Genomic DNA, 14,710 nt, shown 5'->3' on the forward strand with positions numbered 1-14,710 from the left:
ACCAGTCGCTGGAAGCCCCGCTAACTTTCGGGCAGCTTTGAGTAAGCGTTCTCTTTGCCCTGCGGCCGGGAAGTTGTACCTCTATAAGGAAATTTGGATCAAAGCTCTGGCTTTCCGATTGTGGCCTCTGCACAGGTGTTCAGGCTTGGTGACTATTTGATTAGAACATTTTCTTCCGGTTTACCTTAGCTGTTGTGTTAGCTAGGACGGCTGAATGATGCTGGCTGCTGTAGCAAAGGCCCCAACCTGAGCCGCTGCACACAGGAAGAGTTTATCCCTTGCTGCTCCAAGCCCACAGAGGAGGCTGCTGGTTTGCAGCAGGCTTTCGATGGGGTCTTCAGCAACACAGGCAGCGGCTGTTGTAGAGAGGGCTGGAGGTCACCTAGGTTGGCAGGTGCCACGTGTGGAAAGGATGCGTGGCAGTTCTCACACCTTGCCGGCAGAGCACCGATGCCGGCCACACACAGGCTGGTGACTGTGCTTGGGTGTGCACCCAGGAAGAACAGGAGCTGCTTTTCATTACAAACGCTGCTGTGTCGACCACAGTCATTACGAAAGTGTGTGCATGTGTGTGTGGGGGGGATCTTTTAAACCTTTGGGGACCACAGCTTATTCATATGTTGCCAATGTTATAACTTGTTTAGGTGTAGACTTTGGAAGTAAGCTTCTCTTGCTCTATTTGATTAAAGAATATCCCAATTTTTTTTTAAAAAAAGATTTATTTATTTATTTGAAAGTCAGAGTTACACAGAGAGAGGAGAGGCAGAGAGAGAGAGAGGGAGAGGTCTTCCATCCAATGGTTCACTCCCCAGTTGGCTGCAACGGCGGTCCCCCATGCAGGTGCAGGGGCCCAAGCACTTGGGCCATCTTCTACTGCTTTCCCAGGCCATAGCAGAGAGCTGGATCAGAAGTGGAGCAGCCAGATCTCAAATCAGTGCCCATATGGGATGCCAGTGCTTCTGGCCAGGGCGTTAACCCACTGTGCCACAGCCCCGACCCCATCCCAACTTTTCGAGACAGGCTATTATAAAAACTTATCACCATTTCCAGTGATTTATCTGTGGGAATCACCAACATTATCAACAATAATATCTGTAAAGAAAATATTAAAATATATACAATTCCACAACTGTTGTAAGCCTGCAAGCCACCTGCAAACCCGGAGCTCATGTATCTGAAAACAGGTCTTGTTCTTGGTGACTGTGGTGTTTCATAAAAGCGTGACCTTATGAAGCCGTATCAATAAGGAATGTTTTCATCTGCTTTAGATACGTTGTTGTTGCATATAAGATTTAGCTTAAAAAGGGTTCCACTGCTTAACGAATTCAAGAGAAAAGTGTCCAAAGTCCCTGCCAGCTCTGACATTTTAAAGCTATTTTTCACGTCCTTGAAGGGACAGCTCCTGATTGCACGTGAAGGATGCAACACAGATTACTGAAGTTGTTCTCCTTAGCAGGAAAGGTGCACTAGCTTGTCTTAAATCAGCTGTTTCAGAGCTTCCTCCAGCGGTGTCATCCCCGGGGTGTCCACCGGCTGCCAATCCCTGGTAACAATTTGCACAGCTTATCTGATGTTTGTCTTTAGTGAAAGCGCCTCCGGCCGCCTAGGGCCACTGTGGGGCACGTCCTGTTAGGAGCCCCTTTCGCTTGGATCCAGACACCTGCCTTGGCACCTGCAGGCTCCCTTGCTGCCCCTTTAATGGAGTAGCCTCTGCCTCCCTCCCTCAGGGGCTGCCTCCGACCTGAAATGACAGCCGGACAACTGGGCCCTCATGAGATGCTGCGAAGGCCTCTTGTCCAGGGCTGCAGCTGGAGGTGAAGGTCATGGCTCCTGTTGCCATGACTGCTGGCAGCGGCCGCTGGGGGAGAGAGGGCGCGGTCACAGCCCAGAGTGTGCAGGGAGCGTGAGCTCAGGGGACACCCGTGCCTTGTGCTTGGCTTGTTTGAGAGCTGCTTGAACTGAAACTGCTCTCCCCGGGGAAATGTGCCCCACGTGGGCTCTGGTTGACTGTGTGCACTTGCATTTGGGTTTGGAAGCAAATGCACGTAGATCAGATGAGACGGGAGGGTTCCAGAACGCACAAAGAGGCCACGGCCACTCTGGGACGGGGTTTTCAGTCGCGGCTGACGGTGCGCCAAAGCAGGTGCTGGGTTCATCTTCAGTGCACACGACAGCGTGGAGCTGGGGCAGTGAGGCTCAGAGGGTTGTGCTTCAGCCACCGACACTGGCTCTTCATGGCCCCAGAATCACCCTGCTACTTTCCCGGTCATTTCTCATTTCCCCGTTATGCCCCTGGGCTTATTTTCCATTGTCTTCTGATCCACGTCTCTCTTTTGTTTTTCACAGGATCCTCCGCAAAGAGTGAGCCAAACAGAAGAGGCAGGGGAAAACGCCCTACCACCGTGAAGCACCGTCAGGTCTGCAGGCCCCGGGGGAGCAGGAGGAAGACCAAACCCCCTGCTTCCCTCTCCTTCGCCCTTCTCCGCCTTGCAGCCCCTCACCCACAGCACCCGGCGCCTGACGTCCCCTTGAGTTCTGCCACCTTGGGTGAGGAGGGCTGTTCACTCCCACATCTGGCTGCGTGTCTCCACCGAGGGCTGCGCTCCCCGCAAGCAGCCAGAGCTTCGAGAAACCACTCCCTGGCCCTGTGCCGCTGGCCTGGGCTGCCCGTGGGCTCGGCCCGGGGAACCCGTACCAGCCTCTGCCCATGCCTTGTAAGCAGCCCCTCGGTGAGCTCTCCGCTGAAATCCTGGGTGCACGGTTGTGCGACACCCAGAGGTGGGCCCTGGGAAGCATTCCGGGGTATTAGCCACTTTTGTGCCTGGTCAACATGTCGCTAATGGATTTGGCATCTTCGTCGCTGTTTTCCCCTCTCACAATCCCTTGTGGGAGGAATTCCCTATTACAAAACCCCCCTCAGCCCAAACCACACTTCCTGCAAATGACTTTTTTTTAACTGCATGGATGGAGCTGGAATTTGCTTCTGGAGCGAGAGCAGCTTTGGGACCTCTCTCTCTTCGTCCCCTCCAGCTTAGTTGCTCCCCGTTGCTTAGATGTATTTATCTGACGGTCCAGCCTTGTCCGATGGAAGCTTAGCTGGGGTCAACTTGTCCCTGCCCAGTCTGGGGCATCCTTGTGGGGGCCCCTGTGGGCCAAGTTCCCTCCCGGCACACAAAGAATGAGCACGTGGCGTTCAGAGCGAGGTGCACAGGCGTCGGCGTGCCGCCTCCACCCTGCCTCCACCCCGCACCGAGTGTCTTGTCTTCAGGGCCCCAGCGTGTGCAGGAAGCCAAAGCTCAGTGCGCCAACATTTCTTGGCATTGACTGGTTTGTGCAAGCGCCGAGAAGACGTAAGATCCCAGGATGTTTGTGACCCCTCCCAGGTGGCAAACAAGAGTCTCTGTGTGCACATTTTCTGAGACCGAGGAAGCGCGCAGGGCACCGCCACGCACGCCGGCGAGCCTCCTTCCTGCAGCCGTAGCGTCCTCACGGCTTGGTCTCCCGGTGTTTCCATCGCGGCCCTGGGCTCAGTGTTTCACGCTCCCCTGATTTTCTGAGGCGCAGCGATAGGCAGCCTTTGTTATCTACACTGAGGGGAAAGACAGAGCCTGGGTGTGACCAAGCCAGATGACCCTAGGAGCATTTCTTTCGGGTTTACCATGCGCGAGTTTTAGCAGCAGATAGACCATCGCGAGCTTATTTTCTCTGAGTGAGTTTGGAAGCTGCACCACCCGAGTGCTCGGTGGTACGAGGTGGCAGGGCGATTCTGAAGTGTGCGCGGTCACAGGGAAGACCTGAGACTAAAGTTTTGCTCTGGATATTGCCATGTTCTTGTGCACTTACATAATGTCTGTGATATTGCTCACAGTGCTTTAGAGTCGTATATGATACAGTCACATATACCTTTTATAAAAGCATGTTTGTTTATGCATATTATCCCTTCATATATTGCTGTATGATACACATATTACATATACACGTATATGTGCTGATACATAAACAAATAGAATAAATAGGGTCCGGGTTCCCACATCAGCTTCCTGTGAGAGCGTGGGCTGAGCACTGGACAAACTATCTTCTCTCTTGTGCTGGACTGAGAGCTCCCAGGGACGTGGGACTGCCCATTGTAAAACCAAGATGAGTTTTCTGCTGGGCCGCCGTGGTTGAGGGAGGGGGAGCTGTCCTGGCCTGCGCCGAGTTTGCACTGCAAACCCCCCATTGTGAGTTAAGCAGTGGGCCAAGGAAAAGGTCGGAGCAGAGTCAAGAGGGAGGCTGAGGTCAAGAGCCGCCGACTCCAAGGTTTAGACAACGAGAGGTGTCTCTGTGTAGCCGAGTGAGAGCAGAGCCCACGTAGGCCAAGGCTGCGGAGGGCCTCCCCAGGAGTGCTCGGGCGGATGCTGTGAGACTTCTCCGTTCAGGCCTCTCAGGACTGCCGGGCCCTCGCGAAGGCAGTGCAGGGGAGGCAGCAGCTCATTTGGGGAGGAGGTTACTTCCCTCTTCTACGGGGGTCAGGAAGCATCACCTTCTCATACTCTCCCACTCTCCTGTTTTAGAGAACCGAACGTTTGATCTTTGGGGCCACAGGAAAAGCAGTGCTATTCCGGGACACCCCAGAACGCTGTCCCTAACAGTCACCTGCTGTGATGAGGGTGGCCTGTGGCCTGAGTGACCCCTTCCTCCTGGAGAAGAGGCCCAGATTCCTTCCTTTCTGGGTGTAAATGAGGGGGACGCTTGCTCTCACCATCGCCATCCGACGGCCTGAACTCAGGGTATTGTCACTTAAAGGGCCACCTCGCACATGGACACCTGGGGCTGTCGGAGCAAGGGTGCATCCAGGAGCACCCTCACACAGCGCCGAACGGTTCCGGGCACGCAGGAAACCGGGTCCCATCAGCGAGGCTGTGTCCCCGAGGCAGGGCCAAGCCAGCGATCTCAGAAGCTTACAGCTTCTTTGTGCCACGGCCAGAGGGGCGTCCTCCCCAGGCCCCCTCACAGGATCCGCTGCGATGTAATGAGCAGCCGCACAGTAGTTCTCTGATAGGAGGTTCCTGGAAGCGCTTCCAGTGCTCCCCACGTAAAGGCCGAAGGGCAGCCCCACGCTCAGCCTGTCCGTCTTAGATAAGCTGGACTCAAAGGCCAGCGCCGCACGCTCTCCCTTCCGTGTGGGAGCTCAGATCAAAAACAAAAGCCCGTGTGTCTCAGCACTGCTGCGCATATAGTGCTGTCAAACTTTGTTCTATGTCTCTGTCAAGGCAGTGATTATGAATGTTAGACTTCTATGGTCATAATTTCTGCGATTATTTTAAAAGTGACTGTTCATGGGTGCAATGGTCAGCTTTCCAGTTGATTCTAGCCCTTGCCTACATTCCCACGAAACCAGAGTCTTTTTACTTGCTGATCTCTTTATAGTGGAATATTAAGCCCTTGACTATAACGTAATTAAAAATATGTTCTCTCTGGGCCACGCTGTGGTGTAGCTATGGTAAAGCCACCGTCTGCAGGGCCGGCATCCCATATGGGGGCTGGTTCGAGTCCCAGCTGCCCCACTTCCCATCCAGCTCTCTGCTATGGCCTGGGAAAGCAGTAGAAGACGGCCCAAGTCCTTGGGCCCCTGCACCTGCATGGGAGACCCAGAAGAAGCTCCTGGCTTTGGATCAATGCAACTCTGGCTGTTGCGGTCATCTGGGGAGTGAACCAGCAGATGGAAGACCCTCCCGTCCACCTCTCTGTAACTCTGCCTTTCAAATAAATAAATAAATCTTTCTTTAAAAAATACGTGATCTCAAAAACTAATGAAGGAAGGAAGGAGAGGGAGGAAGGCCCCTTTGGTTAAATTTCCAGGCCCTCATCTTTGCACAAGTGTTTTCCAGCAAACACAAACACAGACACGATGGTTTGTATGATGTATGTCAGTCAAACTACCCCAGCTGTAATCAGGCTGAAGACATGGCCAGATTAATAATGAGTGCGGGCAGGATGGGCCGATGGCGAGTTGTGTTTCCTGTTGTATCCTGTTCTCGCAGATTTCAGGAGACTTGGATGGTCTGGGTGTTGCTTGCCCTTGTTAGTCACCTTCTCTTGCTTCCCACACTCTACACAGTCTCCTACGGATCTTTCTCAAGTTTTTGTAATCCACGCAAGCTGTGTATTCCCTTATTACTGAGAATATACAAATTGGTGTTTGGAAAGATGTTTTAATTTGAGAAGTTCCCAGAATTAAATCAATTTTAAATTATTGATATTAATTATAAATTAATTAATATGCTTTGAATATTAAGAGCAATGAGACATTTTCTTTACCATGGAAATTTTTTCAGTGACTATTTTAAATTTACTGCATCAATATTGTGCCTAACTTTGTTGAGACATACTCTTAAGAGGACTTTTTTTCCCAAAGGAAGAGAAGGAGAGACAGCGATGGAGGGATCTTCTATCTACTGGTTCACTCCCCAACTTCCCACAATAGCCAAGGCCATAAGCCAGGCATGCAATTCAGGTCTCACACACGAGTGGTAGGGACCCAACTACCTGGGCCATCATCTGCCGCCTCCCAGGTGCACATTGGCAGGAAGCTGGACCAGAAGCAGGGTAGCGGGGACTCAAACAAGGCCCTCCAGTATGGGCTGCAGGTGTGCCAAGTGGCAGCTTCACCATTGTTGCACACACCTACCCCTCAGAAGGACTTTGACCAACTTTCTGTTGATAACCTTGAAGTGAACCTCTTTCCTACTAGGGAATTAGCATTTGGCACCTATTCATGAATTAGTAACACTGAAATGTTCTCAAAGTTAAGCAATTTATTTTTTACTTCTTTGGCATTTGTAGCCACTCTTTTTCTCAAACAAGGGAAAGCTGTGACCTTGGGGGAGTCCTTTATTTTGGATCTTAACTATCGAGTTTGTCCTGCTGGAGCCACTGTCACGTGGCTGAACTGCCCTCCCCGGCTCAGACTTGCTTCATGTTCACCTCGTCCCAGCTGTTTATAACTTGCCTGCTCTGCTCTCAGCTTGTTCTGTAAATTCAGGTATTTATTACCTGACTGCACATAAAAATATTTTGAAGTGCTTTAGCAGCAAACAAACCATGCAATGAGGAAGAGGTTCAAGTAATTTGCCTGGGGCTGTAACCACAACGTATTATTGATTGTCAAGGAAATAATTTCCCTGTACAGTGTTGGACAACAGCCATAAAAACAAGGCTTAATCAGGACAGGGAGGAGAAAGCAGTCACCACCCAGCAGAAGTTCCGGTGCCGGCTGGTGATGTTTTCTAACGCAGGAACAGAACGCAGGAGAGCCTCGCAGAATGAGGGAGGGCGTGAAGGATCCGTGTTGAAGCAAGTCCTGGTCCCACCACTGTCTCAGAACCCATGGTGTGCGTTTGTAGAGGACTCGTTTAATTAAATGAAGAAGCAGCTCCGTCTTTGCCATATGAAAAGGTGAACGGGATAGAACGTCCAACAGCGTCCTGGGAGATTTGAATACAACGCCCAGCAGTGGTCTGGACTGCCAGGGGTCGCCGGGGCGCAGGGGGCGGAGAGCTCGACCTCAGGGTTGTCGGTGCAGCTTTGACAGGAAGCGGTCAGTTGTGGGACCCGAGGACACTAACGTTCCTCCGGGAAAGGAGGTCCTAAAATGTGAGTCCTGGATGAAGCTCAGTTTTGAAAGCTTTTCCCCAAAGCTTCTCCATGCAGAATGGGGCCTCCACGTGGGAAAGAGGATGACGGCTCAACACCGCGCCCTGGACGGCGACACTTGGGGCTCCGAGCATTCCTGGTTACAGTCAGATGGGCAAAAACCGCTCTGGGGTCCACCGCATAGCAACTGTCAATCATGATAATGTGCTGTCTTTTCCCAAAAAAAGCTGCAAGAGAGGGCTTGGGATATTTTCACCACAAAGAAAGGGTAAATGTTTGAGGAGACAGACACTTGCCCAGATTTGAACTTTGTACTATATATGCAATGAATCAAAACACCATGTACTACCCCATTAATACACTTTTTTAAAAAAAATATTGATTGAGTTATTTGAAAGGCAGGGTTACAGAGAGGCAGAGATAGAGAGCCCTTCCATCCACCGGTTCACTCCCCAGAACAGCTGGAGTTGAGCTGATCCAAAGCCAGGAGCCAGGAGCTTCCTCCTGGTTTCCCACGTGGGTGCAGGGACCCAAGGACTTGAGCCATCCTCTGCTGCTTTCCCAGGCCACAATGGAGAGCTGGATCTGAAGAGGAACAGCTGGGAATCCAACTGGCACCCATATGGGAGGCTGGCACTGCAGATGGTGGCTTTAACTGCTATGCCACAGCACCGGCCCTTATTAATACACATTTTATTAATCAATTTAAAAATAACAAAATTATGTGTTCCTGTGAGGAACAACTGAGACTAGACTAAGTTACTGGAATTAAGACTTATTCTATGCATCTGATCTCCCACCATGTGGCACTGAGAGGGAGCAAACAACTTCCATGCAGCTGCCTCGCGAATTTGACTGATGAGCTGCAGGAGCTGATCCTGCGCCTGATTGGAGGAGAGCAGCGTGCTCAGCGCGTGGGGAGAGAACGCCAGCAGAGTTGAGATTGGTGGAAGAGGACTATAAAGGAGGAGAGAGACACTATGCACCAGGAACATCTGAGGGAAACATCTGAGGAACCCCTGAGAGCCGGCTGGCAGTGTGCCGCCCCTCCGCGGAGGCGGGGGGGGGGGGGGGGGGGGGCGACAGCAAACCCGGGACGGCGTCGTTCCTCCGCGAGTGAGGGAACAGCAGCTAACCCGGGAAGGGCCGGGCAAAGAGAACAGCGCAGGGTCCGGTGTCGTTCCTCCGTGAATGGGGGAGCGACATGTTCTCACTCACAAAATGTGAGACATAAAACATGGCAGATGTGTACCAGTTTGTAAATTGAAGTATTCCATTGAGAAGAGGGGTAAGCTGAGTCTAGTTTGAAGACGAGCAGTCCACAAAGAAGAGTATGTGACTGAAGAGATACGTGAGCTGCAATGTTGGGAGACGAATGGAAGTCCAGTTAGAAGAGAGAATTTCTGAATAGATTCCAATGTGCCCAAACAATGCTTTCTTCCTAGATAGAGCCATTTCCTTTCTTACTTTATAAACTATTAGGCTAATTAATTATGTAAATAAAATGGAGTTTATATCTCTCCCCGCTTAGCTTTGGCCTTTGATGTGTATTCATTTGGCAGAGAAAAATGTTGTTTTTTAAATTTGAGAACCAGAGTGACAGAGGAGAGGAGAGAGATAGAGATCGTCTATCTTCTGGTTCACTGCCCCGGAACAGCCACAGCGGTCAGGACTGAGCCAGGCTGAAGCCAGCAGTGGGGAAGTCCATCTGGGCTCCCACGTGAGTGGCGGGGTCCCAGTGCCTGGGTCGTCTGCTGCTGCTTCCCCAGGGAGCTGGATCGGAAGCAGAGCAGTCAGGCATCGCTCTGTTAGGGACTGCAGGTGTCACAGGCACCACAAACGCTGGCCCGGTGTTCACTTTCCCCCTGCAATTTGCCGTGAATAAATGCGGTTTGAGTGATGAGATGTTGATGGGTAGAGCAGATTGGCCACTGCCTATTGCCTCACATTTAAACATCTTTCCTTTCTAGAAGACCACGGCACATCTGCCTGTAATACACTGCCCTATCCTTGTTTTAATACAGAAGAATGGGAAAAGCAAAACAGAATTAGTGTACTTAGAGGGAAGCTGACTGAGCTCGTGAGAGAGAATACCACAAGAAGTAAGAGAAGGGAGCTGCAGAGGAGTGAGCATCGAGGGATGACGTCCCGACCCTATGGCATCTTTGTCCCATATGAGCCCCACTCTCAGCCGAGCTCCCTGCCAACGCATCTGGGGAAGCGGGGCCCCGCACCCATGTGCTCCTAGCTTTGACCTGCCCCAGCCCTAGTCATTGTAGCCATCTGGGGAGCGAGCCAGCAGAAGGAAGATATATATCTCTCTCTCTTTCTCTCTTTCTCTCTTTCTTTCTCTCTGCCCCCCACCCTCCGTAACGCTGCCTTTCAAATAAATCTTAAAAAAAAAAAAAAAAAAAACCAGAAAATGAGGACCTGTGTCTGAAGGACCATCACGTGGAAGGGGAATTAACCCGTGCGACTCTCACTGATCTGCGATCCCACCACGGTCAGTGAGCAGAGCCGTGTCAAAGTGTGTTTCCAAATCCGCAGTTACTGAGGCTAGACCAGTGTGCTTTCACGCCTCGAGGGCCCAGTGCTGGGGGGATCAAGGCTTGGTGGCCGTCCTGGCTCCTGCTCTGTGTCTCGCTTTTCTGTGGACCCACTAGGGTTTCCACTGCGTCAACCACCTCCTTCTCCGCAGGTTTCCCCTGAGACTGGAATCCTCCTGCCTCCTCTTCCCCAAGCTCTCCTCCTCCTCCTCTCCCCACCGCCCATTCACACCATCCCTCGAGAAGCAGGCTCAGTGTCCTGTGGTTGCTGTCCTCACTGTCCCTGATCCCGTCCTCCTCTGCATCACAGCTGCTGTCTCCCCGGGGAGATGGCAGCTCCTTGAGCGTGGACTGTCTTTTCTTTGTCATCCCTGGGTAGCCAGCGCCGTGGCTGGGCACTCAGCGGAAGCTTCCTTTAGGCCATGTTTGCCTGGAGGGGAGCACTGGCCCACTCCTTCCCGCGCCCTGGCGAACCTTCTAGTCAGGGTTCTAGTCCATAGGGCTCAGCTCTCCGAAGAGACGGATTCAGAAGAGAGCAGTTTTATAGACCACCCTGGATTTGTGGAGGGGGAAGGACCACTCCCGACTGAGTGTGGCCTGGGAGCCTTGCCCCAGTCTCTGGGGTGCCCTGCTCCGTCGAGCTGTTTCTGGCTTCCGGCTGGTACACGGCCCCAGGTGATGGCCCTCCTGCCGCAGCAGCCTGGCCCCCTCCCACGGGAGCCGTGGGTATCACGGTTTTCACAGAGCAAGGGAAGTGGGGAGCTGATTGGTGAGAACGGGATGCAGGAGTTGAGGGAGGTCAGGAGGAGGAGGCGGCGGTGCAGGAAGTGAAGCCTGGTTTCTCTGAGGGTGGCCTCAGGCTTTATTTTATTTTATTTTTTTTTCTGCCTCGGATTTTTCTCCAGTTCACCTCTAACGGTTCAGTCAGTCAGAATGCCGGAATCCCAATGAGCTGGGTCCCGGGCACCCTGACTCCCTGCGCTGCGGTCTGAGTGACCGACTCCGGGCACACAGCTGGCGCCTGTGACACCCCTGAGCCGTGTGACACCGTCCCACGAGGAACAGGCCAAGTCTACAGCCTGTGTGCGCAAGCATGAGAGGCACCCTCGGGTTGCCTTGTCAAACACTGTGTGTTTTGAATTTACAGTCTACCCAGTTACTCATGCACCAGAAACGTGTGTCTTGCTATTGATGCCACGTTTATTTGCTTTGTCGGGTTATTCCATTGCTGCCTTCTAATGACTGGGAGTGAGGAAGGGCAGGCGAGGAAAACAGACAAACAAAACGATGTTTTCAAACTCTCTCCGGCTGAGAGTTCCACTCAGTCTAACAGGCATTTGCTTTGGTCATTGCCGTCCAGCTCTCGAACCCTGAGTCCTTGCACTTCCTGGTTGTCGCTCCCCCTTTTCGTGGAGGAACGACACTAAGCCCTGCCTAGGCTTCATATCCGAGTCACGGCACCATTATGTAGCTCCCCCTCTTGGTGGAGGAACGACACAGGATCCTGCGCTGTTCTTTTGCCTGTTCGGCCCTTCCCGGGTTTGCTGCTGGTTCTTCCCGGGTTGGCTACCGTCCCTTCCACCTCCGTGGAAGGGCGGTTCCCCCTGCCACTTTCCCCACTTCCGCAGGGGAGCGGCACACCGCTGGCCTGCTCTCTCGGGGGCTGCTCAGATGTTCCTCAGGTGTTCCTGGTGCATGTTGTCTCTCTCCTCCTTTATAGTCCTCTTCCACCAATCCCAACTCTGCTACCCACATGCCGAGTACGCTGCTCTCCTCCAATCAGGAGCAGGTCCTGCTGTTTATTGGTTGAACTGGAGGCAGCTGTGTAGAAGCTGTTTCCTCCTCTCCCAGCGCCATATTGTGGGAGAGCAGATGCATAGAATAAGTCTTAATTCCAGTAACTTAGTCTAGTCCGAGTTGCTCCCAGTTGCTCCCCACACCTGGTGTTCCCTCAGCTCCCTTCCCTCTCCAGGAAGAGTTCAAGAATTCGCGCTGCTGCCCTGTGGCGCTCACAGCTCTGCAGGCAACACCCAGCATGCATCGGCGTTTCCCAAACACCGCCTTCCAGCCTGTGTTCACAGAAAGCCGACATCCAAAGCTCACTTGGATCTCTAGGACTCAGCACCATGTAGATTCTCCTCAGTAGTTCATTCCAGAGTTGAATAATAAGGAATTGCATGCTTCTGCCAATTTGATATGACCAATTCCAAGTTTATTAAGAAAAAAGATTTTGACACGTATAACTGCAAACTCAAATTAGGAATGAAAATTAGGTCAGGCGTGAGCTAATCACGCTTCCAGATGTACCCAGTGCTCTACCCACTCCTGACTTTGCAGGGGATTGCAGGTGTTTCCCGGACTCTCTGGAGCCTCCTAAGGTCATGTTCAGCCCTGGCATTCGGACGTGTGGGTTTAACCAAGGGCCGAATCCCAGGCTCTCTCTCCAACGGGGTAGGGAAGAAGGCCTTTGGTGTCGACCAGCTCTACCTTGGGTCACTTTGAGCGGCAGCTGAACTGCCTAACTTTGGCCATCTTCTCCGAAGCACTGCTTTATCTTAGCTGACAATCTCCTCAGGTGTATTCTCTGTGGGGACCCAGAAGAACATAACACGTGGGACTCGGCCAGGACCGGTCATTGTTGCTTAGTGGATCCTGAGTGCTTGGTTCAGGGCGTGTGGGTGTCTGCTGAAGGATGGGTGCTTCTTATGGGGCGAAAGCAGTTCTGATTCCGTTAATTAGCTAATTAATGTGGCAGGCATCATGGCCTGCCGATGTTGCTGAGGGGCTGCGAGGAATGAGGCGGGGGGGGGGGGACTGTGCTGCACATCCGAATGGGCGTGCGGAGAGCCCTGGCAGAACTTCTGAATCTCTCTCTTCAGAACCTTGAGCCCTATGCACTCCAGCCCCTGCCCCTCAGAACGCCACAGAAAATGTAGAAGCACAGCCATGGATGGGAATTTTTGCAATGAGAGAAAGCTTCCTAGCCCAACGTAAACGTTAGTGCTCAGTGGGTAAGTGGAGAGACAGTAGATGCTGTGAAAAGCCCACTTGACTGATGAAAGCGTCAGGGGCCAGGGGGAGCTGAGCCCTTACAGTGCAGCCCTGCTGCTCCGTGACGTCCAAGCCCCTGCCTCCCACCAGCACGGTTGCTTCCTCCACTGTGCTCTGTAGGATGGAGCAGAAGACAGGCAGAGCAAGGAGACAGGCGAGAGACGACGCCCGAAATAGCGTTCTAGGCTGCGCTGAGTTGCAACCTGCCTCTGCTGCTCCCCCAAAAAGAGACACGTTGGCATTCTGTCTCCTCCTGCCAGCTCTCGGCATGTGCGTGATTGAACGTCACCGAGGGCTGCCTCCCAGGCTCAGCCCCAGAGCAGAGAAGCTGACGTTAACACGACACATGTGACAGAAAGGTGCCCCGGAGGACTCCCAGAGGAATTCCAAGTCAGATCAGCTGTCACTCACTAATCAAAAGTTGGTTGTAGTTCACACTCCTCTGCCTGGAGTGAGTGTAGCCGCCCATCGTTATGGTGGAATGGCGAGTTCTTTGTGGACTGGGTTTTAGTGTGACATTTGCCGTGCCCTTGCTACGGTAATCCCAGACCGCCAGGTGTCTCCTAGGCTCGACCCACCTCTCTCTCCATGTGCTGGCTGCCTTTGGAATGTCTTTGTGTATTTCCTGCTTTGCCAAGATTGCGCCTCCCCCTGCTCCGGCTTCAGCCCTCGGTGGGACTTCCCAGCTGTAATTCGGGGCAGGGGACAGTCTTCAGGAGGAACCACTAGCAGAGGAGAAAATGTAGCCAGCTGCCTGGGGAAGTACTCTGCAGCACGGACATTCCCCAAGACAGCATTCCTATCCCCGCTTCATAGACTGGGAAAACGAGCTTCAGAGACATTGAGAAACTGGTCTGAGTTTTCATATGCACTCATACATGGGGTAGTCAGGAATACCACTGGAACGTGGCAGGCAGAGAGATGGACGGGGCGGCACAAAATGGGAGCGGAAGTGGGAATCTTAAGTCATAAAACATAAGGAACAGAGATGTGGGGGAAGGGGGAAGATGCGGGGATGGGTGCATTGAGTTTCCTTCGCCTTGGGGTTGTTATAATTCTTTATTTTTCTTCCAAGTAAAACTGTACCTATCTTTCTTGAAGATTCTTCCCATCAACAACCGTGGAGTTTCAGGCAGGACATTGGCTGAAATGGTTAGCAGTAGACACTTCCAAATTCTGGGCTTATTGGGCCACCAAAATCAGCTGCCACCGTAACACCCAACAAAGTCTCCGTCTGATGGCTCTGAACAGGAGTCAGAGTGAGGCCTCCACATTTAGCTTGCTGTTGTTTTAAAAAGGTTTATTTTATTTATTTGAAAAGCAGGGTAACAGAGAGAGAGGAAAGGACAGAGGGGAGAGAGAGTGAGAGAGAGCGAGAGAAATCTTGTATCTGCTGGTTCACTCCCTAAATGGCTGCAAAACCAGGGCTGGGCCAGGTAGAAGCCAGGAGTCTGGAACTCCATCAGGGTCTCGTAAGT

The 14,710-nt window shown here is 52.4% G+C and overlaps 1 long non-coding RNA gene across 1 annotated transcript; it reads left to right on the forward strand.

Annotated features, from left to right (window-relative positions):
- Nucleotides 1–1,936: 1,936 nt before the first annotated feature.
- On the forward strand, nucleotides 1,937–4,030 carry LOC138844911 (uncharacterized). Its single transcript, XR_011381325.2, has 2 exons — nucleotides 1,937–2,143; nucleotides 2,347–4,030. It is a non-coding gene; the product is annotated as an uncharacterized LOC138844911 (long non-coding RNA).
- The last annotated feature ends 10,680 nt before the right edge of the window (nucleotides 4,031–14,710 follow it).

This window comes from Oryctolagus cuniculus, chromosome 13, assembly GCF_051225735.1.
Source record: "Oryctolagus cuniculus isolate XC-2025 breed Fujian yellow rabbit chromosome 13, ASM5122573v1, whole genome shotgun sequence".
Classification (NCBI taxonomy): Eukaryota; Metazoa; Chordata; class Mammalia; order Lagomorpha; family Leporidae; genus Oryctolagus; species Oryctolagus cuniculus.